The sequence below is a fragment of the Triturus cristatus genome, chromosome 7 (genome assembly GCF_964204655.1).
Source record: "Triturus cristatus chromosome 7, aTriCri1.1, whole genome shotgun sequence".
Taxonomy (NCBI): domain Eukaryota; kingdom Metazoa; phylum Chordata; class Amphibia; order Caudata; family Salamandridae; genus Triturus; species Triturus cristatus.
The window spans coordinates 120,130,651-120,154,904 of record NC_140590.1 but is presented as its reverse complement, the minus strand read 5'-3'; the positions used below and the strand labels follow the sequence as shown (position 1 = coordinate 120,154,904).

The 24,254-nt window shown below is 45.2% G+C and overlaps 1 protein-coding gene and 1 pseudogene across 2 annotated transcripts in view; one reads left to right on the top strand and one right to left on the bottom strand.

The window, feature by feature from the left end:
• Nucleotides 1-5,797: 5,797 nt before the first annotated feature.
• Nucleotides 5,798-5,916, bottom strand: LOC146808990 (5S ribosomal RNA; annotated as a pseudogene).
• An 11,581-nt stretch (nucleotides 5,917-17,497) lies between these two features.
• LOC146808988 (sialic acid-binding Ig-like lectin 13) overlaps nucleotides 17,498-24,254 on the top strand; it is a 492,860-nt gene continuing 486,103 nt past the window's right edge. For both annotated transcript variants that reach the window (XM_085615782.1, XM_085615783.1), the window contains exon 1: nucleotides 17,498-17,567. The gene's annotated coding sequence lies outside the window, so the exon portion shown is untranslated. The remainder of the gene's footprint in view (nucleotides 17,568-24,254) is intronic.

The following is a 24,254-nucleotide window of genomic DNA, read 5'->3' as shown; positions in this document are numbered from 1 at the left end:
ATCTTCCCAAATGATAGGTGGGGGACCTGGGTTAGCCAGAAACGTAGGCAGCAACACATTGGACGTATTGGCATCCATTCTAAGATATAAAGAATGGAACAGAACAGAGCTAGAATAAACACAGTCAAATACTGAATGTCAAACAATCGTAAACCCAAAACAAAATTTTGCAGTAACTACAATAATGTAGGCTTGTACGATTCCAAGTTTGACCACACGATGGCAGCACAGTACAGTCAAAACACTGCTAAAGCAGAATAAGATCGCCGCTCGTACTCCTTAATGTATCACCACACAGTCGTAATACACAGTACCAAGAGTCTCCCAATTGCAGAGGAAATCGGCTCACCCTTGCATGGAGTATTGCAGGACACGGCAATGATGGTCACAAGAGAAGCGTTGAGTGACAAGAGAGTGCTCACCTCAGGAAACAATCCAGATGAAGAAAACAATATGGCGGCACGTTACGTCACGTAACTTGCGTTGCGCATTACGCGCCTGACCCGCAAACTACCTTTACGCACGCCATGCGTTCCACTGACGTTTCAGGTGATCGGAGCGGAGCTCGCGCTTCCAACGGCTGCCACAGGAATTTACCAAAATCTTCCGATTTTTCCGCAGAAAACAGACCACGACTTCAGGGAAAAAGAGCCGGAAACCCACGTGGAAACCCAGAAGTGCGCTGAAGTGCTGGTACTGGAATTGGAGACAGGAAGAGCAGGAAATCGAAATCCAGGTGAAAAAACGATACCAGGTTGTGCCTAACCGGTCCCAAGATCGTCGCCAAAATTGTTGTGATGGGTTCAGGAAATGAAGACAGGAAACGTTCCGATAAGTAAGATGATTTACTCATGGCACAACCTGGCATCCAGCTACCTCCACGACCCAGCTGCAACTGACACCCGTGGAGTGCCGTCTGCCTCACATTCTATTCACGAGGACACAGAACTAAGAGAAGCTGAACATTCGGAACAAGGTAAGCGTAGAGCCCACCTAAGTACACATCACAACAGAGTACCACAGGGCTCATGCTTGAGCCCTACCTTATTCAACGTTTATGTTGCTCCCCTGACGAGACTGTTGAGAAAACTGGGCTTCATCCCTATATCAACGCTTATGACGCCCAGCTACTCCTTTCATTTGACAAATCCAACCCGAATATTCAAGCCATCTTTGGCGAAGGAATGAAATCTTTAGCGGAATGGATGAAAATGAATTTTCTCCAAATGAAGGCTATGAAGTCTGAGATAATGCTATTTGGTGATGCAACTGTGTTATGGTCGCCTAGTTGGTGGCCAGAGGAACTAGGTCCCACCCCTTGCCCCAAACCAGTGGTAAAAAACCTTGGAGTCAGACTAGACCAAAAACTCACTTTGAGAGACCATGTCTCTCCCACTATCGGAGCCTGCTTCCACAACCTTAGCATGCTCAGAAGAGTCTTCCCTTTCCAACCACTGCCCTCGAGGAAAACCCTGACAAAGGCACTAATTTTAAGCCGCTTAGACTATTGCAACGCGCTGTTGATCTCCGCTAATGAAAGGGACATATATAGACTACAGGTTGTCCACGGCCCATCTGGTGACCAATGCCCCTTCAAGAACAGCCTCCCTCCCTTTGCTACTGAAATTACGCTGGCTACCCATCCGAAAAAGGATCAATTTCAAAATATGCTGTATGGCTTATAAAGCCGTAAACAGATTAGGCCCTAGTTATCTCAATGACAAATTTGTTAACTATGTTCCTCTCAGACCCCTCCGCTCAGGAGACAAAGCCCTAATCTCAGTCCCTCGCATTAGAAAGGCTCGACAAGGCGGTAAGGCCTTCTACCATCTTGCCCCTCGCTTATGGAATGATCTCCCTTTCCACCTGCGACAAAGTACAGACTACCTGGCATTCAGGAAAATGCTGAAAACCACTCTCTTCTAAATAAGTCTCCTTAGTTCTCTTATGTGGCTCCAGTGCTGAGATACCCTGATGGGGTGATTTGTGCGCTTTGTAAGTGAAATAAATAAATGAATTGCAATGCATGACAATATATATAACATTTGAAGTGCAATAAATCACCACACCTTTTGGCACATGCATTTCTTCATCTTGTGTGTGTGTGCTATACATTATTAATGCCACTTGTTTCAACTTTGGTGGGAGATTGTTAATACTTTTGTCAGGAATTGAGTGGGAAAGTCATTTTAGCATGGCCATCCTATTGAGTTGTCCTCTTGAAGATCACAGTCACCTGGAATCAGTTTGCTCTCCTTGAGTCTTTTGACTCAGAACAAAGGCAGAAATCTTGCATGACTGTAGTGGGCTGACCCCACATGTTGAAGTGACATAGTAGATGTAGCCGAGATGTACTTCATATAGTTTATTGTTTTTAAGAAGTATTTACAGCGAGCCCCACCAGGAGCAGCCTGCTAGCTGCTCAGCCCATCTTCCAACTGACAACGCTCACACCAGGCTCCCAAGCACTCCACTCATGTCAATCACGCCAACATTCTACACGGAACACTCACACTGGCTGAGCACCTAGGGACAAGATGTAAGGGAACATTACAGCATAACATGAGAATACTACAAAGACTTATAAAAACCACTTTGGTGTCAGTTTATGGATCGCCCACTAGCGCTTTCTGATGATCACTTTTGATATTATTGGCTCAATTATTATATAATATTAAGGAAAGTAGCTGTGTGCTCATGAGTATGTCCACCCCCCTGCCGCCACCATTATGAAAGCTTGTGCTTCCCTGCAGCCCACCATTACATGGTGAAATACATGTGTTAAACTAATGTGTATATTTATCCTTTGCATTTCTTGCCCTTTTATCAATTAAGCTCCCATGGAGGCCTCTGGGGTTCGTTTTTTAAGTCTGTCTAAATTTGCCTATAATTCTTTGCTACAGGAAATATAGTTAGATAGATACATTTTTATTGCACAATTAATTAAAATCATTTCAATTCTTACAAAAAGAGGTTAAAAACTATTTCCATTCTCTGTTAAAAAGGAGTTCATATTAGTAGAAAGTTAATGACTGGCTTGGCAAAAATTCATAGCGATCGTCTAGAGGTAAAATAAATTTGATTTCAGACATGTATTTTACAAAACGGGCGGCCATCTGAGCAGAGCCACCCTTCATGCACTCCTCTAGGGCCTCTTGACATGTCCACACCTTGAGGATGCGCCAGACCTCCCCAACCATCATAAAACCTGAATTGAGGATTCTTCCCCTTTGCAGCAGACAAAGGCATTGAAAGGACGTACCTTCCTTATACCTCTTGCCATACTAATATGCCATCAGGGGGATTAGGCCAAAACGTAGTCTCATTAAATAATGTTTCACTGATGGCTACATGGTGGATGACAAATAGTGTGGTGGTGTTTCACGAGCATAGAGTTTTGACGCCCTGCTGCCATGGGAGAGATTTTTCACAGCAAATGCATCATGTTCCACTGACAAGATCTTTGCTTGTTTGGCCAACACTTTTGCGGCCACACCTGTGGGTAGCGAGCTGGACCATATAACGTGGGCTTCTTGTGCATCCAAGTAGTATGTAAAAAATTGACTCCAGGTGGCTCTATGGTTATTTAGCAGGGACCAGCTGTGACTCTTTAGTGTGAGGTCACGGGCCTTTTTAATTTTCAAGCAGTAGGCACTAACTCTTGCTTTCATGATCCAATGTTGGATGGCAGGCTAAACTCCATGCAGATTTGGGCATGAGAGGTCCAGTTGGGTAGATGGAACACTCTGCAAACATAGGCTTATTGCGCTCTGTCCAACCAAGTGAACATTGTGTCTTTAAAAGTTAGTGCGCCATAGACTAAAGTCGGTAGACGTTTGGCACCTATCAGTCAAATTAACTGTGAGAAATCAGGAGAATGAAGGCATTTCTTTGTTCTTAAGAAGGCTCCCTCCATGCAGCAAGCCACTCCTTGCATTGCAGCAATATGTCTGGTCTTCCGCTATGGTCCGTCCAGACACCCAGGTCACCCAGGTACTAATATGCGACCACTACCTCTATTGATTTTCCTTCGATATACCAGAAGCACTTTCTTGCTCATTGTCTCAATGCCAACCTCAACTTGGTTTTGGCGTTATTGATCTCTAAAGCGTTTGTTTTGCAGTACGAGGCCCATGAGTCAAAGAGCATTTGGAGGCCCAATTGGCTTTCATCGAGGAGAATCGTATTGTCTGCATATTGCATTGATTGAATTTTAGTAGATGCGATTCTGTGCCGAAATGCTCGAGTGAGAGCCAGCCACTCAGGCAGGTCTGCTAGGTAAAGATTAAAGAGTAGTTGGCCCAATATGCATCCTTGCTTTAAGCCTCTGTTGGTCATGATTTTATTGGTTGTTGACCATCCAGAGTAATCTCTTATTTTTACCCAGGTGTCAGTTTACAGGGCGATGAGAGAATTCAATAGGGTTGCGGAATGCCCCAGTTCTTAAATTTTTCCCACAGTCGCTGACAAACAACGCTGTCAAAAGCTTTTCGGAAATCGATTAGCCCCAGATATAGCGATTTTCCTTTTGTAGCGAGCGTGCCCTCAATCGTGTGGGCTAGACAGATTAGATTGTCTTCAATGTGGCAGCCCTTTTGGAAGCCGGTTTGAGTAAAGGGTATCAGTTTACGGTCTTCCACCCAGGTAGTCAACGGTGGGGCGAGGAGCGAGCCTGGGGAGCGCGGGCACAAAGAGGCCGCCTCCCGCGCCCCCCAGGCTCTTAACCCCTTCGTGATCGCGGCCCCGCCCCCCCCCCCCCGGCCCGGAAGCACACAACTACTTCCGGGGCAAGGAGCATTCTTGGTATCAATTGTGACCATACAATCACCGACCCCGGTAACCGCTTTGCCAGCCACCCTGCTGCTGCTATAATCTCTTCCAGGAGGACCCTCCTACCCAGGCCTGCCAGATCATTCCCCCCTAGATGAAGGATCACCGCCGAGGGAGGTGCAGTATGTCGTTTTAGTAAATCCGACATATAATCCCTGAACTGACTAAGGCGAAGCCCCCCCCTGCCGTGGAAGGAGACCGTGCACCGCCCACTCTCCGCCCTCCGTCTACCCGAACCTGCAAGAAAAATTGTGTTAGCGCGCTTCACAAATGAATGTCCTACTACCCAAACCACCCTTGTCTTCTTTGTGTCCTCCGGGCAATTCCTTGATGTTGCTGAGTTGATGAGATGATCCATAGGAAGTTTCCGTCCTGCGTGGCAGGCCCGTGAAACTGTAAATAACCAGACGAAAAAGGACAAGTGTTAAGACTCAAAATGGCAACAGTTCTCATAACATGTGCAACCGCACGTAACCTTTGTACCTATTAGAGGACCATCTCCCAATCCTTTGTACACTGGTTGAATTCAACCCCCTGGCAGTTGCTTCTGTGGCTGCCCCTATCCGAAAGGAGTGCGTCCCAAACTCTTTGTGGTTATAACCAGCCCTGGCCATACTCATGGCTAGCACCCTCTGGAACTGAAACTTAGTCAAAGGTGTTCCGTCCCCATGCAGCAGCAGTGGCCCCCTACATTCCTGCGCCCGCTGTCTCAAGAGCTCCTCCACCAGTGCCACCGGGCAGCAGACCCAGATGCACCCATGAGGTATGGTCTGTAAGACCGGGGTTCTAAATAACCTGTCCAGCTTGTTGTTAATCCTTTTTACTGAGTGATTCAGGGCGCTAACAGAGTCCCCGCCTCTCCATGCAATAATCTCGCAGAAGTGTGATTGGGGTACCTGTTAAGCCAAGGGATCATAGCCGACAAAAGAATGGGCGAATGTGCTATAATGGGGTGTATCTTGTTACTCTCCTACAGCACCTGGTATTCCCAGGCGGTCTCCCATCCAGGTACTAACCAGGCCCGACCCTGCTTAACTTCTGAGATCAGACGAGATCAGGTGCTTTCAGGGTGGTATGGTCGATTATTGCCCTCCTCGATGTTGAAGGGAAGGCCTGTGAAAGCGCTCTACATCAAGAATTGACTACCTAGTGCGCCATAGACTAAAGTCGGTAGACGTTTGGCACCTATCAGTCAAATTAACTGTGAGAAATCAGGAGAATGAAGGCATTTCTTTGTTCTTAAGAAGGCTCCCTCCATGCAGCAAGCCACTCCTTGCATTGCAGCAATATGTCTGGTCTTCCGCTATGGTCCGTCCAGACACCCAGGTCACCCAGGTACTAATATGCGACCACTACCTCTATTGATTTTCCTTCGATATACCAGAAGCACTTTCTTGCTCATTGTCTCAATGCCAACCTCATCTTGGTTTTGGCGTTATTGATCTCTAAAGCGTTTGTTTTGCAGTACGAGGCCCATGAGTCAAAGAGCATTTGGAGGCCCAATTGGCTTTCATCAAGGAGAATCGTATTGTCTGCATATTGCATTGATTGAATTTTAGTAGATGCGATTCTGTGCCGAAATGCTCGAGTGAGAGCCAGCCACTCAGGCAGGTCTGCTAGGTAAAGATTAAAGAGTAGTTGGCCCAATATGCATCCTTGCTTTAAGCCTCTGTTGGTCATGATTTTATTGGTTGTTGACCATCCAGAGTAATCTCTTATTTTTACCCAGGTGTCAGTTTACAGGGCGATGAGAGAATTCAATAGGGTTGCGGAATGCCCCAGTTCTTAAATTTTTCCCACAGTCGCGGACAAACAACGCTGTCAAAAGCTTTTCGGAAATCGATTAGCCCCAGATATAGCGATTTTCCTTTTGTAGCGAGCGTGCCCTCAATCATGTGGGCTAGACAGATTAGATTGTCTTCAATGTGGCAGCCCTTTTGGAAGCCGGTTTGAGTAAAGGGTATCAGTTTACGGTCTTCCACCCAGGTAGTCAATTCTTGATGTAGAGCGCTTTCACAGGCCTTCCCTTCAACATCGAGGAGGGCAATAATCCGGTCGTTATCGTGGCTGGACCGGGGACCTTTTTTGGGGATAGGGATGAGGAGAGAGCCTCGCCAGGAATCAGGAATAGGCCCGCCCATTATGCTTGCCTTTAATAGGGTAGCCAACAGTACAGCCCACTTGTGCGTAGATGCTTTCTACACCTTTGTTGGTATGCCATTTGGATTGGGCGCCCCTCCAGGGCGCATATATTTTATAATAAGTACGACCTGGTTTGGTGTGATCTTGATGGTGGGCTCCGGTCCGATGTGAGAGTTGATATGGCTAGAGCTGTAATGACTAGGCCAGTTGTTGCTAATGAGATCTACATAGAGTGCTTCAATGTTGGCCTCCCATTCGGCAGGAGGAATGTTTGTTACAGTTGATGGTTGGGCAGGTCTGGCACCCTTGTTTTCCCAGCTCCAGAATCTCCTATGGTCCTTTGATGTCAATATTTCGTGAGCGGTTGCCAAGAGGTGTTCTACTTTCATACTCTGGTAGGGCAATCTTGCTTTCCTGTACTCCTTACGAGTGATCGATATCTTCTCTCAAAGAAATTTGTTGTTTAGTTTGCCTTTGATGTTCATTGTAGTTTGCTTGTGCTCAGTAAAGTGGAGGGTTTTTGAAGTAGGTTTGTGAGGCCTTTTAGTTATCTCTGTTGCTAACTTTCTCGAAGGTCCGCCACTGCCATTTCCCACAATGTTGCAGTCAGTTGATCATTGTACTCTTGATTCAATTTGATCCGGAAATGGTAATCTCCTCTTCGATTATGTCCTGGTGATCCAAGGCCCACAGGTTCCAACATGACTTCTTGCCCAATCGGATACATTTCTGGACAGAGGCACTGCGGGAATGACACTTTGCACATAGAAACGGCATGATCGGTTTCGGTTGAGGGAGTTACCACGAATTCCATCACTCGATGAGCAACCGAGATCCAGATGTAGTCCAAAGTGGCCATTCTAGAGAAAGAGATGTGAATGTAAGTGGTAGGCAAATCTGAGTCGAGTCTTCCATTTAGAATACTGAGGCCTAGTTGGTTTAGGTAAGCTGCCACGATTGTGCTGTGAACATCCTTCCGTTGGTACTGATGCTTTGTGTCCTGAATGGCCACATATTGTTAGGAAAGTGAGAGAGAAGGTCGCTCGCGGCAGGGAGCATTTTGCCCAAGGTTGCCTCTCGATTGATTTTATAAGGGTGTAGGTAGATGTGGCCAAGGATCATTGTTTGGTGTTTCGAGTGGTGATTTTCCAATTGCTGGGTCTGAGTTTTGAGAAAAATGTAATCTCCATACCCTTCACAGATTAAAGAAACCTGTAAGGCCAAGTTGTTCTTCACTGAGATTGACACCCCTCCCGATGCGTGGCCACCTGCTTGGGATGCTATTGCATAGGATTCATAAACAGTGAAATCCTCCCAGGGAATAGTTTGCAAGGACCAAGTTTCTAATAGGGCGATGATGTTGCAGCTCTTCAAGAGGGAAGAAGTTGTCCTTTCAGTGTTTCCTTGGTTAGTCCTTGTTTGTTCCAGGAACAGATTTTGAGGTGGTAAGTAAGTCCTTATTAATTTTATGTTCAGCCGAGGTGCTAGGTGCTTCACTGTAGGGCATGGGGGCGCCCGGACCAGTCTTAGGAATTCTATTGTTTAAGAGCACACTGGCGTGGGCCTCCTGCTTTGCTTGTAGTTTTTTGCAGCAAATTCTCTCTCCGGGGTATTGTTTGAGTTCCTGCTAAGGTGCCACACAGGACTGAAGTAGGTGAGTGCCTGGTTGTATTACTATAGTACATGCTTTTTTTGTTGGAGTCCGTTAGGGTGTTGAGAGCTCTATCCTTTAAGAAAGTTGGGTACTTAGCTGGAGCCGCAAAACTAACCTAGCTACCCCCAATTTTTGTTCTTCATTAGGGCAGAGGCCATGTCTTAACTGTAGAAGGTTACTTCCAAGGCCTAATTTATCTGACCCACACTTTTGATATCCGCATATGTAATCCCGTAAGGTACGAGCACACTTTATGGTATTTCCTCTGTTGACGATGTCCCATTTCCCTTAGGGTGCATACTCTGGGTGCAACTTTAGTTTTAAGCCTTCTTGGGCAAAGTGGGTTTTCTCTATAATGTTTGAAGCCGCTTTGTTCAGCTGTTGTGAGTTTTGCCACAGAGCCTTCTTTGGGCACCCTGGTTTTGGGTGATTGACTTAGGCATTCTGGTCTTTTCACATGGGGACAGTTTAGGCAGAAATCAAATAAGATTCTTCCCCTCTTAAATATTTCCTCGGAGAAACTGCAGCCTGTGGTCAGCTATTTCAAGGGGATTCGGTGCCTTCTTGTTTCGTTTTTTCCTGACCAGGCCAGGAGGTTTGCTTCTGTGGCTATCTCTTCTGTGAGTTTTCTTGTTTTAGGACCTTCTTCGTCAGCTTAGAGCAGCTGTAATAAGTCATAACAGCTTGTATCTTTATGTGGAGAACCCCTGCTAAGAAGTTTTTTTTTGCACCATGTTGGTGGAGAGAGGTCTGTTTCTTGATTGTTTTAGTAGGTTTGTCTGTGGTCTTGGGAGATTCTCTGCTATGTTTCTTAGTTGATTCTTTTGCATTAGATTTCTCACAGTTCTTCGCTGAGTCAAGCAAGGTACATCGATCGATATCAACATTGTTTTGGCCCTCCTCTAGCGCTTTGATGTTTTGTTCTGGAGAGCGAGTAGCTGTGGTTTTCTCCTCCATAAATGTTATTATTAGGTGAGAGGACTGTATAAGCTTTTGGTTCCATGTCTTTAGTTGGGAGCCAACATAGTAGGGCACCATCCTTTTTTCTAGACTTATTTAGTTTCTTAGTCTCTTCATGTTTTTCCTAGACAAGTTTTGGCCTTATTCTTGTTCATTGTCAACTTTTGAGATTCCGGCCTGGTCCCCTTGGTGTTGATGGTCCATTTCTTGGGAGCCTCATTGGGGTCAGGGCTCTGTGACTGGTTTCTTGTCCTAGTGTCAGTCATATTACCTCCTGGGTGCTCTGTGCTGCAGGGGTGTTTGTTGCTTGAAGTGGGCCCAGGTAGATGGTGGCTTTGAGGTAGCAGGGGAGAAAGAGTTTTCGGTGCTTGTCTGCATGACTCATTCTTCAGGTCCTCAATTAAGGTAGACATTACGTCCGGGAGCGTTTCTGGGTTTTTTATATGGTTACAGCTGCATTCCTTGTGCATTTGAGTTTGCGTTGCGTTGTTCTGAGCTCTGCGTATCAGAGAATTTAGATGATTGAGCTTGGTATCAATTCAAATTATTTGATCAGCTATCAGGTGTAGGATATTTATTTGTGCATCCAGTTTGTCTGCATGCATGTGAGCTTATCTAGCCATTGAGTTCATGGCTTGGTTGGTGATTGTAAGCAGCATCTCAGTCTTGTGTGTCGATGGAGTATGGAGTGCCTCCCTGTGCAAATGTTCTGTTATTGAGGGTGCGTTGTACCTGGGTTTGAGGATGTAGAGGTGTTGAGTTTGAGTTTAAGAAGCTACTAGTTGGCGAGGGTCGTTCCCCTTGAACGTTTTTATATGAGTCTTGTTGTAGCTTGACTGTCTTGTAACTTGCACTGCTGTTATTGGTGACCATCAAAGAGGCATTAGTTATGTAGCCCCTGAGCTCAGCCTGGTGTGGTTCCTCGAGACGGGTATTGCAAAGTTGCTAGCAAGGAGCGGGTGACAATGGGAAAGCAGGCGAGGGCAAACTGAACCTGAGCTTTTGGGTGCAAGACTCCAGTACACCATTAGATTGTTTTGTTTCTATTTCAGAGGACAGCAAGCTTGATAAGTTGGTGGACAGATTTACTGGACTCGCTGAGCTAGTGGACGAGATCCATATTGGTGATTTCTGACCAGAATGCTGGTTTAAGGCAAGGTCTAGATCTTCTTGAAAGTCCAGGAGCTCCAACCATAGCTGTGGCTCTTGGTGGGCCTCACTAGGTTTCATGTTACCGGAGCATCTGGGCACACCCAAGACTGACTTATTGTTTTGCGAGTCATCCAGACGACTTTATTGAAGCTTCCTTTGGGAAGAAGGCAGGGGTGTTTGCTTTGGAGCTAGATCCTTCCCATGAATAATTATTTCTGGATAAAGGGAAACAGGATGATGTGTACTTGTTCAAAAATACTCACTCTGGCTATAGCTACTGGGGCTCTTGACTCCCATGAGGAGGGCTGCTTGCTTGAGCTTTTGCGGTTTTTTTCCAGCCATATTGAGATAATCTCTGATGTCGCAATTGTTTTGTTTAGCTGGAGCCATGATGCTTCATGGTTGTAGCTTCTTGTGTACATCTTGCTTTCCTTTGACCAAGGATGTCAGGAGATTGCCGTGCCTACCCGATTTGAGCCCCTTGTGTGCCTCCTGATTTCCCTCGATTCAACGCGATGACTGATTCCATCGCCCTCTTCCTTTAGGGTACAACATTTTTTATTTTTGTCATTTGGCAGTCTCATGAGGGCGGTGGGAGTTTTGCAGCTGCATGGAATTTCTTGTTTGCATTGCTCCCTCTATTTGTGATAAAGAACCTGTTTTTATTTGGGTTACAGCCGGACGTTGATACGGTCAAGTTCCACTAGGTAGTGGGGTGGCTGAGAGCAGAGCCACAAATTGATGCTGTGAGTAGGAGGTAGGGAGGGGGGCTGAGCAGGAACACACCAGGCCACTGACAAGCTGCACCCAAGCCTAGTTGGGCCGCTTCTGCTAGGGCCCAGGTTCACACTGGGGCCACTACTAACACTGCAACTCAGCCACCACAGCCGCCATCCGGCCTTGGCCCTTTCCCTTCCACAGAACCTCTCTTGTTCCCTTTCGTAACTTCTTCGAATCTTCTCCTTCTTTCAGACAAGGGGAAAAAAGGGGGAGAGCAGGGCGGGAGCTCACTGTCTGCTCAGGAGAAGCCCGGCGAGGGCTATGGGTCAGAGGTCACCAGTTGAAAGTCATGAGTAGAGACGGTAAGGGAAAGGCTGATGGAGCAGTTGAAAGCAGGTAAGAAGGCCAGCAAGAGCGGGCGGAAACAGAGTTGCGGGCCTGGGGACCTAGGGACCAGGGGAGGTGACTTGGGCTACCCTACCCTGCCTTGCCACAGTAGCGCGCCCAGTAGTGCGCCCTCTTACTTGTTACTCATGCTTCGGCACTCAGCGCTATGTTGTCACCAATTCCAGGCGTTGCCTGCCTGCCTGCCTGCTCCTGCTCTGCACAGACGGCTCACTTCCTCACTCCTTCTTGCTCCTCCGCAGCTAACCGCAACTCACCGGCACCACTCGGGGCTCAGAACTCAGCCTCGCCTCCCTGTTCCTCCTCGTGGAGGTGCAGTGGAGATGCTGTCAGCTCTTCCTGCCTCCTTGTCCGTCCGCCACCTTCCTGAAAACTCACACTTTCAGCAGGAGAAGAGAGAGGGCAGAAAGACTGCCACTCAAGAAGAGGGGCCGGGGCCAAGGGGCGGTGGGGGCGCAGTGGGTCGGTAGGAGGGAGAGTGAGGCAGAAGGCTCAGCAGGCTCGGATGGCTCGTAGCGGGCCGCGAGATGCTGAGGGCGGTGAGCCACCCAGCTCTGTCATCGAAAATGTCGGAAGCTTTGTTGAACCAAGAAGAATGCCAGAGTATGCACAGAAGAGTTCTGCTGGAGTTCTCGCTTGGGGTCCCTGAGGAGTGGAAGGTGATTGGGCAATGTACAGGCTCCAACGTGGCATACTGAAAATATAAAAAATTTGGGCAATTTCATATAAAGTAAAATTACATGTGTTTTTTTTTCCCACGGGAGACTGGTTCAAGAACAAAATGTACTGAGGACAGTTTACAAAAAACTTCCTTATCGAACCACTCTCTTGTAGGTTCGGTGAGAGTTATACACTGTCAGTGTAATGTTACTCGAGATACCGGAGATATATACTGTGAGTTACTGTTGATACAGCGTCATGATATTCTGAAATTTGTAGGGGTACATTATATTCCTGAACAGTCTGTACCCGCATATATCCTTATGTGTATTAATATTGGTTAGTAAATTGTGCTGTAATAATCAATGATAAATGAAGTGTTAGAATGAGTTGTGCCATTCGAGAAAAGTAAAATGGCATTTAGATGGAATCATGTAACTCTCGATGTGTATTGCAAATGCCTAATGAAGTAGCTCATGTTTAATGTAATGCATTAGATTTGAACGTGCATCATAGTGAAGTCTGCATGCCTATAGCTGATTAATTGTGCCTTAAATGTGATGAAAAGAAGAGCTTGCAGATACAATTATTGAATGTGTTTAATATGATGTCAAATGCCTAGATGGAGTATTCATTCTTTCGTGCTATGAAAGGCCTATTCATTTTCTTATGTTAGCTGAATTGTGTAGGCCCGAAATCTATTTTCCCCTGGTAAACCTCTTATTTGGAGGAAGTCAGCGAAATTCATTTGCGTGCAAGGGTTTTCTGTTCTCATACTTCTGTTGCAGGTGCAAGGACACCGTCCTCGTTAGCTAAAACTAACGCCTTTTGTTTTATGAGTTAGGTATGGAGGAGACCTGTTACAAAGTGTTCAGGAATGCTGATAATTGGGAGCCAATATTCTTTCTGACTGAAGAAGCCTGAGACCCAAGGACATATCAACCGTTGCTGGACCGAGTACAAGTTTTGGTGGAAAATTACCTACCAGACATGCCTGGCAAGAGGAGGTGTTTCAGGGGCGTGTTCTATCAATGGCGCATTTTGTATTAGGGAGAGTGCTCCGAGGGGGGAGAGGGCAGATGCTGGCAGATGAGCTATGAGAGAGCAGAGAGCCGTTAGAGGGGTAAAGGAAGGAATTGATTCTTACAAGGAAGACTTAGAATGAACTCTATAGCTTTGGCTACTGACCCCACAACGTGAGTGTACTTCTTAGGAAGTCTTCACGATCTGGCACCTTTTCTTGCTCTTGCCTGGGAAATGCTAAGTAGGGATGCCAATGTAGTGATGGTGTAGGGATAGATTAATAGATTTCTTTTACAGCCACTAATGAAGACCAATATAGATGTTGGCGTAGTTATTGCTTGTTTAGTATTTTTGGAGTTGCTCATTCTCTTTATATTACATTGGATTAGACTAATTCGTAAGATGAACTTTGTATTAGTGCCTATGTATTTTTTCAACCTCGTCATGAGGTGCTTGTATATTCAGTTATTTTTGGCTTTGTAATATAACCAATAAAATTGAATTCGGAGTTAGTGATCTTTTACGAGCCTTACATGATTGGTCCATGCTAGTTATTCATGAATTTATTGGATTCTTCCCTTTACACTTTTCAGCAGGTAATAAAGATCCAGGTGACCGAGGATTCTTAGAGATATTTTACAATAGAATCCGGCGTTATCACTGTCTTTGTTCTTGAACATGATGTGGACTCCCTTAAAATTGGAGCCCCCCATACTTTCAGCTTGATGGCCATCTGCTAAAAGAAAAATCGTGGAAGAAAGACAACAACTCTTTCCAAATGTCTGCAAGATGAAGTATTCTCCCACACTTACAACCACTAAGACACAGAAAAAAGAAATGGGAAATAGTCAATGAACCAACGTTTATTGTTATAAGTTAATAAAAACCATTACAATATTACCATGTACATTATTTGTATAAAACTAAGCTTAGCCAGGTATCCCAAAGATCCCGTTATCAGTTTATGGCTGTCTAAAAATACATTATAAAGTGCTAAACATTCAAACACCAACATTAATTAAGGTGATTAAAGTGTCATTATGCATACATACTTAAAATATGTGCAGAGTTCTCGCTTAAATATATACAGCTGTGTCCAAAATATCACTTAAAAATATTAAAATACCATTTTGCGCTACTAATCAGCTTTGGCATCCCCCTGTTTATGTTATACCTAAGAGAATGAGGCGCTAATATGAAATTTCCCATGCAAAGTCAAACATTTCAGCAGTTTACAGTTTACAATAGGAACTCAAGTTTTGAAATAAACACTTTTTTTAAGTTACATATACTTTAAAATGAATTTTATAGCTAACCAACTATAGCAGCACTTGCACAAATAGTTCATCTGCTATTCTGCTTACAAACAGAAGACCACACAAATACAAAGTAATTTGTCACAAAATACTCAGAATTAATGTGGCGAGTATGATTCTAACTAGGCCTGGGCGGTAAATTTCGTTCCGTGCTTGGAATTTGCGATATTTTGACATTTTTGCGTTCCGCGGAGAGAGCGAAAATGTCAAAACTTTTGCAACCTGCCACAAAACGGAAGTATTTTCCTTGTTTGCGCTTTAAAAATGCATTCTCGCGCGCACGATCGCGACTTACCGGGTCCCTGTGTTTGCCGACGAGTTTTCCTATCCGTTTGCGCGCCATAAGAAGTTGGATTGTTGGTAGCCGGTCGCGCTATCTCGCGAGGGTGTGTGATCACGAACACGTCATTGCGATCGCGAACAAGAAATAAGCATCACAAGCAAGATGGCCGCGCCCATTAGCGACCGCATGGGCAAGTTGGAGATATAGTTCCCCGCAAGCATGCAAAAACACATCGCGAACGGGTGGGAAAAGCAATCTCCGCATCTTCGCAGAAGTTTCACATGCTCGCTGAGATTTTGTGCAATTTTGCAATAATTTGCGAAAGTCAATTTCGCAAATTCCGCCCAACCTTAATTCTAACAAGCTATTGCCATGGTCGGTGGCCCCAATTGGTAACTGAGATAGCTAAACAAAATAAGTGAACCATGTGTGCAAACTACAGTTTTGAAGTTGTAAAGACACGCTGTATAAGTGTTTTGCAAGGTACAACTGCATGGATTTCAGCTTGCTGCAGGCAATGCTTGTTTTAATATCAGGAAAATGAGCAGTAGAAACCAGCCCAGCAGAACTTAAGTTAAAACGGGCCCACAAACAGCCAAATAACCGAGCCTGCACACTGACCAGTCAGACCAGCCCAACAGGCACTTCCTGGTTGCCTGTAGGCCAGTCTAACCCTGTGTAGTCTAAAATCGCTTAAAATAACAATGACTTTAGAGGGAATAAACTAGCATTAAGCAAGACCTATGACGTTGTCAGTGCCTAATTAGCATGTTGGTTATGCTGCCTTCCTGCATGATATAACAGTCTTCTGTGGTCATTGCTTTGATTGGTGCTTGGACAGTTGCTCTCCTTTCACAGTGCTTTGGGACCAGTCATCAAGGGGGGCTGCTTAGGAGCAATTGGAATTACCAGTGCTTGATATACACTTCGAATATCAGTACTCCAAGGAGAACGAATCAAAGGTGTGAAGCTCTGATTACTTACCACTCATTACTCAAGAGTTCGAGGTTTACTTCTCACAGTTTCATGTTTCCTTCCCCGCCTGCTTCCACTTTGTCTTTTATCACTATGATGCCTCTGGTATTAGGGACAGGTTTTCCAGATTAAGGGTCAGATATTTGAGTCCTCCTGGCAGGAGGAAGATGGTACCCTTTAGTTACATTTGTAGAGCCCAGAAGATATAACTAATGACACAAGGACTGTAGCGAGGATGAGCATGTCTCAGTGTAATGAAGGTGATCCAGTAAGTAATCTGACTACTCTTCTGCAGAGCAGTCCAGCAGAAATAACTGAAAGTGAATCAAAAAGCAATCAAATTCAATAGCGAATATTCAAGCGAACCCAAGTGTGAAGTGGAAAATGTGAGCTTGTAAAGTGCTTTTGGCTAAGAGGCCAGGACTAGCTGAAGCACTGCTTGGCATCCTCCAGAGTAGCCACTTTCCAAGGCCTAGGACATATCAGCCACGAGGCGATAGAAACTTATCACCGCTTTTGCGTCCGTTTTCGGACGAAAAACGGCGATAATTTTAACGCATAATCAGCAAGGTCACGCTAGCGTGTGAAACCTTGCATTAGCGCCTGTTTTTGAACGCCCAGCTTTGCATCTCAAATGAGATGCAAAGTGGGAGTTCCTGCCCAGAGTAATGGGAGAAATGTCGCTAAGCGACATTTCTCCTATTATCAAGCCTCACACAAAGCAGCATAGCGACAAGAAAAGTAGAGATAACCTCTGTTATCGCTACTTTCCTTATGCCTGCTTTGAAACTGACTTAGCCATGATATCCTATGTAAGGCGGATATCATGGCTAAGTATGTGAGGCCCTATCAGCAAGTTTTCGCCAAAAGTTGTGCGATTATTGCTAGATTTCCAGCGATAATCGCACATTTGGCAGCTTGCGCTCTGAATTTTATCGATTTGGAGATAAGCGTCGCTGATAGCACGCTATCTCCGCGATAAAATTCAGAGTTGGCTGGTGATAATTATTGCCGGCCCTTGCTGATATGCCCCCCTGTGTCCTTATTTAAGTCTATGCTACGTACATCTCTAATCTTCACGTATGCTTCTGGGCCTTTGTCTCTTTATCCGCTCCTGTTTTTTAATTTGTGAAAAATGTCCCAACTGTGCAGCATTAACCCTTTAACTACTGCTGGAGACCGGTCACTCTTGTTTGTTGACAATTAAGTGCAATGCTTTGTGCATAAGACATTCATCCTGGGTCATGCAGCCTTCAGTACCTTCACCTCCCCCGAAGGAGGACTCTCCTGGGGCCAAACACGGGGAAGGCTGCCTGGTGTTGGGATGAGGAAGTTGCTCAGCACAGTTCTGCTTTTTTTGTCTTTTAACTTTTCTGTGATATTCTGAGTGTTCTGCATCAGCATTGCCTGCCTGGGGGTTAGATGCACGAGTGTCTCCTCTCACAAAGTAAGTACATTAAATCTCTATAAATCATATGACTGAAGCGCTTTAAAGGGCCTGGGGCGGCGCTGGCACAATTTCAGTACCTACACATTTTGACTCACTAATTTTTAGTAATTGTGCTTTTGCATGCCTGATGAGATCACCAGTACTTGGCGGAGAGTAGCAGAAAACTGCAAATTCCATAGGAAACCCCAGCAGTTGCTCTCTTGGCTGGTACTGTCTTGCACCCCACCAATGAGATATGTTTGGAAGTTCCTTCTACTTACAGGCTCTATAACTAGAAATGGCTATTTTATATACAAGATCCGGTGTGTTATAAACGTTTTGGTATCGAAATGAACACGCTGAGATGGGTCACCTAGAGCTGTCTTCAGCTAATAAGATGAAATTTCAATTGCGGTGATTACAAATATTTTAGAAAATTAGAGGGAGATTGTGTAGGGTGGACCATTGAGTCTTTAATGAGAACACAAGTGTGACTGCAAGTTTTCAATTTGATCAGGGTTACTGTCTGGAAAATAGGCTCGCAGAGGTCACTTAGTTGCGCAGCATTATGTCAAGTCTACACTATATGCTGATGTGCCCATTTTATTTTGCTGTTTTAACACGGGGAATTACCCAATATACATGATTTAATTACTAATACTGTTAAGTGATGAATACCGGGATTTTTTCTTGATGTACTGGCTGTAGGATTTAAAACTTGTTATTTTTTTGTCTCTCAATGAGACAGTTGTACATATAATATACTGGACCAACATAATTGAACAATTATGTGAATACTATTTATATAACCTGCTATGGATTGTGAAACCTGTAAAAGATTTTTAGTATTCTAATATATTAAAATGCATACTTTTTCTCTATATCATGTTATCTTCTGGTTTCAGAGAAACCTGTTCAGCTAGATCCCTCCCCCTGCCTTACCGCCCCCGATTTATAGCTTTTACAGTGAGTAACCATCTCTCTTGCTGTGAACACAATGGTCTCTTCTCAAGTAAAAACGTCTCTAAACCACAATCTATGCCACAATCAACTCGCCTTCAGGTGATACCACACCCATTCCACAGTGGTCCGAAAATAGAGGGGACCTCCCTGTAAAGTAAATGGGGGGATCCCCACGCTCCGGACCCAGTCTCAAGCTCTCAGGCCAGGAACCTGCAAGTGCTGGTGGGGGCCCCGGAACTCAAGGGCCCCATCTGCACCACAGGAGCTGCAGGGTCTATTGTTACGCCACTGCCATTCCAGTAACTAACTGAAAACTCGCCTTCCTCTTGATTGAAAGACTTCACTAATCTGGACCTATCGACCTCCCCCCATGGTCCTAACGCCCCTTCTGTCTCAATCTATCAGCCTCTTTCCTCAGTAATGTAAATGTCACACCTCTGGAAACTAACTCCCACTCCTTTGAGACTCATTGCTCCCCAATGCCTCCCCTCAAAATGGTCGTCCATTACCTGAACTTAAGTCCACTCTTCTCCTTTGAGACTCATTGCTCCCCGTTGCCTGACCCCAACATGGCCGTCCATCACCAGAACTCACATCGACTCTTTTCCAGAACAATGATCTTTCCTATAATGCTTGACTGCCCTCTAACAACCCTGTATCCCTGAAAGCAAAGCTTCTGAATTAGATCAAACTGTCCTTCAATTAGTCAAGCAGGTCATTTCCTATTCAAATCCTGCCATACCATGAGAAAAAAATTCTCATGCACACAAGAGAAAGAGAAACAAAATAAACACTGTCACTAGGCTTTTTGAAAACTATTCACATCAATACTGTCTTACTAGCAACCTTTTTCATACATTTTTATAAAGGTTTTTTTAAAAGTCATCGATCAATCTATCGATCGAAGATGTGGCCTTACACCTTGCCCCATACTCACCTTAAGTCGAGGAGTTTGATCCCATAAGTTGCTGTAAAGTCCCCGAATGCAGTACTTGTTTGTCCAAGCCAATTGCAAAGCAGCCTTGACCCTGCTCCAGTGGGAACAGTCCAGCCTGAACTGTAAAGACAGGTCTTCTTTGAACCAGAATGCAAGAAACTTAGGACCGACTTCACCCTGAAAGGGCCCATCACCCAGGTATAGCTTTATTCCAGTGGCACAGTGAGCACGGGACCCACTTCTGGGCGTGCCCATCCCACTTAGAGCATCAACTGCAACAACAACAAGATGATTAGGGGTGGGCAGAATTTGCGGAATTAACCTTCGCAAATTATCGCGAAAATGTTTAAAATTATCGCAAACAAGCAGAAATATCGCGAAGATGCGGAATTTTTTTTCCGGCATGTTCGCGAGATTTTCTGCATGGTTGCGAGTCGCCAACTTACCCATGTGGTTGCTTGCGGGCGCGGCCATCTTTTTTTGAGTTGTTCTCGCGGTGCATGATCGCGAGAAGAAAGACGTGATCGCGCGACGCATGACGTCACTGTGGGCGCGAACTGTCGCGAGACAGCGCAAATGGCTAAAAACAATACAACATCTCATGGAGAACGCGACCGGATCAAGAAAACTTGTCGGCGAACGCAGGGATTCAGGTAAGGCGATCGTGCGCGCGCGAGAATGTATTATTTTACAGCGCGAGCAAGAAACAAATTATCGCCAAGCTGCGGAAACCGGAATTTTTGACATTTTCGCGCTCTCCGCGGAACGCGAAAATGTCAAATTATCGCAATTTCCGCGAACGGAACGAAATTTTCTCCCAGGCCTAAAGATGATGGATCAAATGCTTGAAATAATCTCAGCCAATAGCAATTGCTACAGGCTGCATCCCAATCCATCACTTTTTACCCACCATGCAATCTCAGGGCCTCATTTATGAGGTTTTGGCGCACGGCAGCGTTGCAAGAAATCTTGCTGCACTGCCCTCAGTGAAAAGAAAAGGGCAGGAATGCGCTGTATCTGTACTCACATTTGGCTGCCATGTGCCAACACACTTATTATCAAGTAGGGCAATAGTATCTTTGTCATCCTGAGATTCCAAATGAAAATTAAAATCTCCAAGGACTGTATAATCTGTACTACAAATGTCCTCCTTGAGGAGAGAACTAATAGAGTTTGAAAAGAGTCCCATTTGTGTTAGAGGAGACTGCGGGGCATTGCAAATGGTCGCTTCTGTAGCATGAAAAGCAGGCTGGGCGCCATGGATGGTTGTCACTGTAGAGTTCAGATTCTGTTGGGCGTCAGTCATGGATTGTTGGGGCTGGAGATTCGCATATTGGTCACCGGGGGCTTTCGATGCTGAAGTGCGAAGTGGAGATTTTGAATTGCCGGCCATTGCTGGCGGTTGCCTTAGCGTAAAGTATCGAGTTCAACTAAGCTTTGCGTTGGCAGTAGCTGCAGCTGACAAACTCTTGGTGCGAATAAGCCACTTCGTAGTAGCAAAGAACCCAAAAATTAAGGATTTCAACTCATGATAAAGGGTCAAGGATGTGTGAGGCACATCTTGAAGATCTGGAACTCACTCCAACAGAGGCCAGCATAACACATATGTATTTGCTAAGCGGAAAATTCACCACAAAGGGTATCTTGGCACTGAATAACAGATGTTTATTGTTAAGCAACTCAATGGTACTCATTTTATTGACCTCAGAATGATGAAAAGCTGAGTGGAACTGCTGGGATTTTAACCTGTGACCATGAGGTCAAACACAGGGCTCTACGGTGGAGGCATTTGCCCACTAGGCCAGCAGACCTGGCTGGTGCCTTTTATTTGCAGCAAGCCAGATGAGCAGTTGCAGAGTGGCCCCTGAACCATGCTGTGTCTGTCTAGCTCAGAACAAAAGGTCAGTCAGCAGACCCTTGGAGGCACTTCAGCCTGAGGTGATGGGTGCAGGTCCAGTCTTCCTTCTTAGCAAGCAGGAGCAACCCTCAAACAGCTGAGTATCCTTTTGCCAGTAGCATTAAAAAGTCCAAGGGTGTACTGAAGAGTGGGCTTCAGTGTTCCCTTTGTATACCTGGTGCCGACTTTGAATTTGGAGAAGCTTCTGGAGTTTCCGCCTACTGAGGTATCTAGAATTTCCTAACCTCCTGCCTCGCTCCCAATCTGTCTGGAAGCACAACAGGCTAGGGTGAAGTCCTTACTGTATGAAGTGACCAGTGCCTTTGAAATGCAAGTGTGGTGGGTGACAGCTCCACCTCGCATCCTGGCTGAGGTGGCCCATCCTGCCAACACCCAGAGCCTCGATTGTGACACTGTCTGAGTGGAATACACAAAGGCCAACTACACCTAGTCATGTGACCTAGGAAACATGCTGCATGCACCAAATGTTTAGGACAAGAAAATTCAGATTTTCTAAAGCGGCATTTACAGACTTGCGACTTAAAATCCGACTTTACCATTAAAAAGGGGTTTAAATTACAATTTAACTAACACCAAACATGACTTTCCTACCTGCCGTAAATAAAAAGGTATCACTTATTAATTGTAATAAGTTAAGCCAATGTTATCTTTTATGAGAGATGTTAGGCCTCACAGTTTTTCACTACCGGGACATGTAAAACTTAAAAGTACAGGTCAATCTTTTTACTTACCGTGCTCCCTGCCCTATTTACTTATATGTAATAAAAAAGGAGTTTAAGGCTAAGCAATGGGCGTTAGTTTGCCAACTCAAATTGACAGTTTAAAACTGCCAGCATGCTGCAGTGGCAGGCCTGAAACATGTTTTATGGGCTACTTAGGAGGGTGCTACAATAAGTGCTGCAGGCCCACTAGTGCCATTAATTTTAACATGTTTACAGGAGGGAGCACAAGTACTTTAGCATTGTTTAGCAGTGGCAAAGTGTACAGAGTCTTAAAAGCCATCAACAAAAACAGGTATAGAAAACAAGTGGGTGAAGGCAAAAGGTTTGGGGAGTACTATGCAGAGAGGGCCAAGTACAACAGTTTTCCTCCGCCATCTCTGGGAAACTCATTAGTCTGGTGTTATTACATTTGGACCTGCCCGTAGAATTTTCCAGTCCAAGATGCCATTGTGTGGTATCTTTAAGCTCTTCCGTCTGTAACATTTTGATATCATTGGCATGATCCATTAGTGTTCCTTCTGCAGTGGTGACTCTTGTAAAAATGTTCCTCTTGTCAGTGTAAATGTGTTAATCATATTCTTAAGGAGCAGTCTTGTGTCCCTGATTGGCTTCAAAACTTCCCTCATCTCGGGCCATGTGTCCAGATTCCATAATGTGCTCCTGTCCTTCCCTCATTGTGCTGTCCCAAATTCATACTTGTCCAATTTGTTCACTTGTGGTTACATCCCTTTGTTTTGGACCATGGCATCAATTTGCTGTGTACTTGCGCTTCGTATTATTATCGACCTCTGTCATGGTTGCTATCTTTCCATCCAGAGTGATCCTACCCACTATGGCAGTGGTTGTGGAGGTGAGCACCCTGGACAGTGTGAACCTCGCCCAAGTTCTGTTCTTGTTTGCATCAATACCATGCATCTACCTCTGATTTCAAGTACTGTTGGTGTATCCAAACTGGCGTGCCCAATGCCACTTCTTCCACCTCACGAGGACCAGCCCTAAATAGCAACATCATCCCTTTTCCTTGAAACCTCACTCACTGTATGTCTGTGCCACTATTATCTTAAGCTCGTCGCCAAGTGACTTAGGGGCATATTTACACGGGCTTTATCTCCGCTTTTTTGGATTTTAGAGCCAAAAATGCGCAGCTAAAAATATTGTCCTATTAACAAGAAGGTGCTAACATGCATTAGCGCATGTTAGCACCCTTTTACCCAACGCCTCCCTCTGCATCTCTAATGAGATGCAAAGTGGGCGTCACTGGGCAGGACAACCGTGTAAATATCGCTGATGCCCACATTGCGATATTTACAAGGCTGTCCCAGCATGTTAGCACATGTTAGTTTTTGGAGAAAACCGCTGTTTTCTCCAAAAACTAATGTCTGCTAAAATGCAGACTTAGGCATACCTATAATGGGGGTGGATTGTGCTGATACAACCCTGTGGGTCGTATCAGCAAGGTTATCGCCGTTTTGCAGGGAACATCACTGGAAAACCAGCGATGTTCCCTGCAAAACGGCGATCTCCCTGCTATCGCTATTAATTATATCGCCCTGGGGAAACGCGTTGTAGATGACGCGCTAACAGAGCAATATGATCAAGCGATAGACGGTGATAAATAGATAAGCGCTACGTGCTTTACGACTATTTATCGCCGTCCTTGTAGATATGCCCCTAGGTATGCTCTGTTTTCCCAGGCATTCACCAGTGAGTAAATGTCCTCCTTCTCCCCTTGTGGTGGGCCCCTGCCTTTCTGACCTTGGGTCATATTTACAAGCTCCCTGTGTCACTTAAGAATCCCTTTTTTTTTCGATCCGGTGCAGGCCCATATCTACAAGGTCATGCAAAGCCACCCTGCATGGCTTTTCATGGCCTTGTAGATATGGAGTAAGGCGTGTTTCATGGGTGTTGCTGTGGGTGTTCCTACTCAGCACCCATGGAATTTGCTGCTGCCCCAGAGTTACAACATCAGCTAAACCTCGTGTAGCACCAAAACCGTGCACCTCCTAGAGCAGGCATAACGAGGAGAAAATGTTTAATTTTTCCTAGTTTTTTTCCACTTTCCATGGGAGCTGCATTCTGCAGCCCACATAGAAAGAGGAAAACGGCTCTCAGGATTGTTTTTGTGCAGGAAGGAGTTGAAGGAAGGGGGTGATGCATTGTCTATT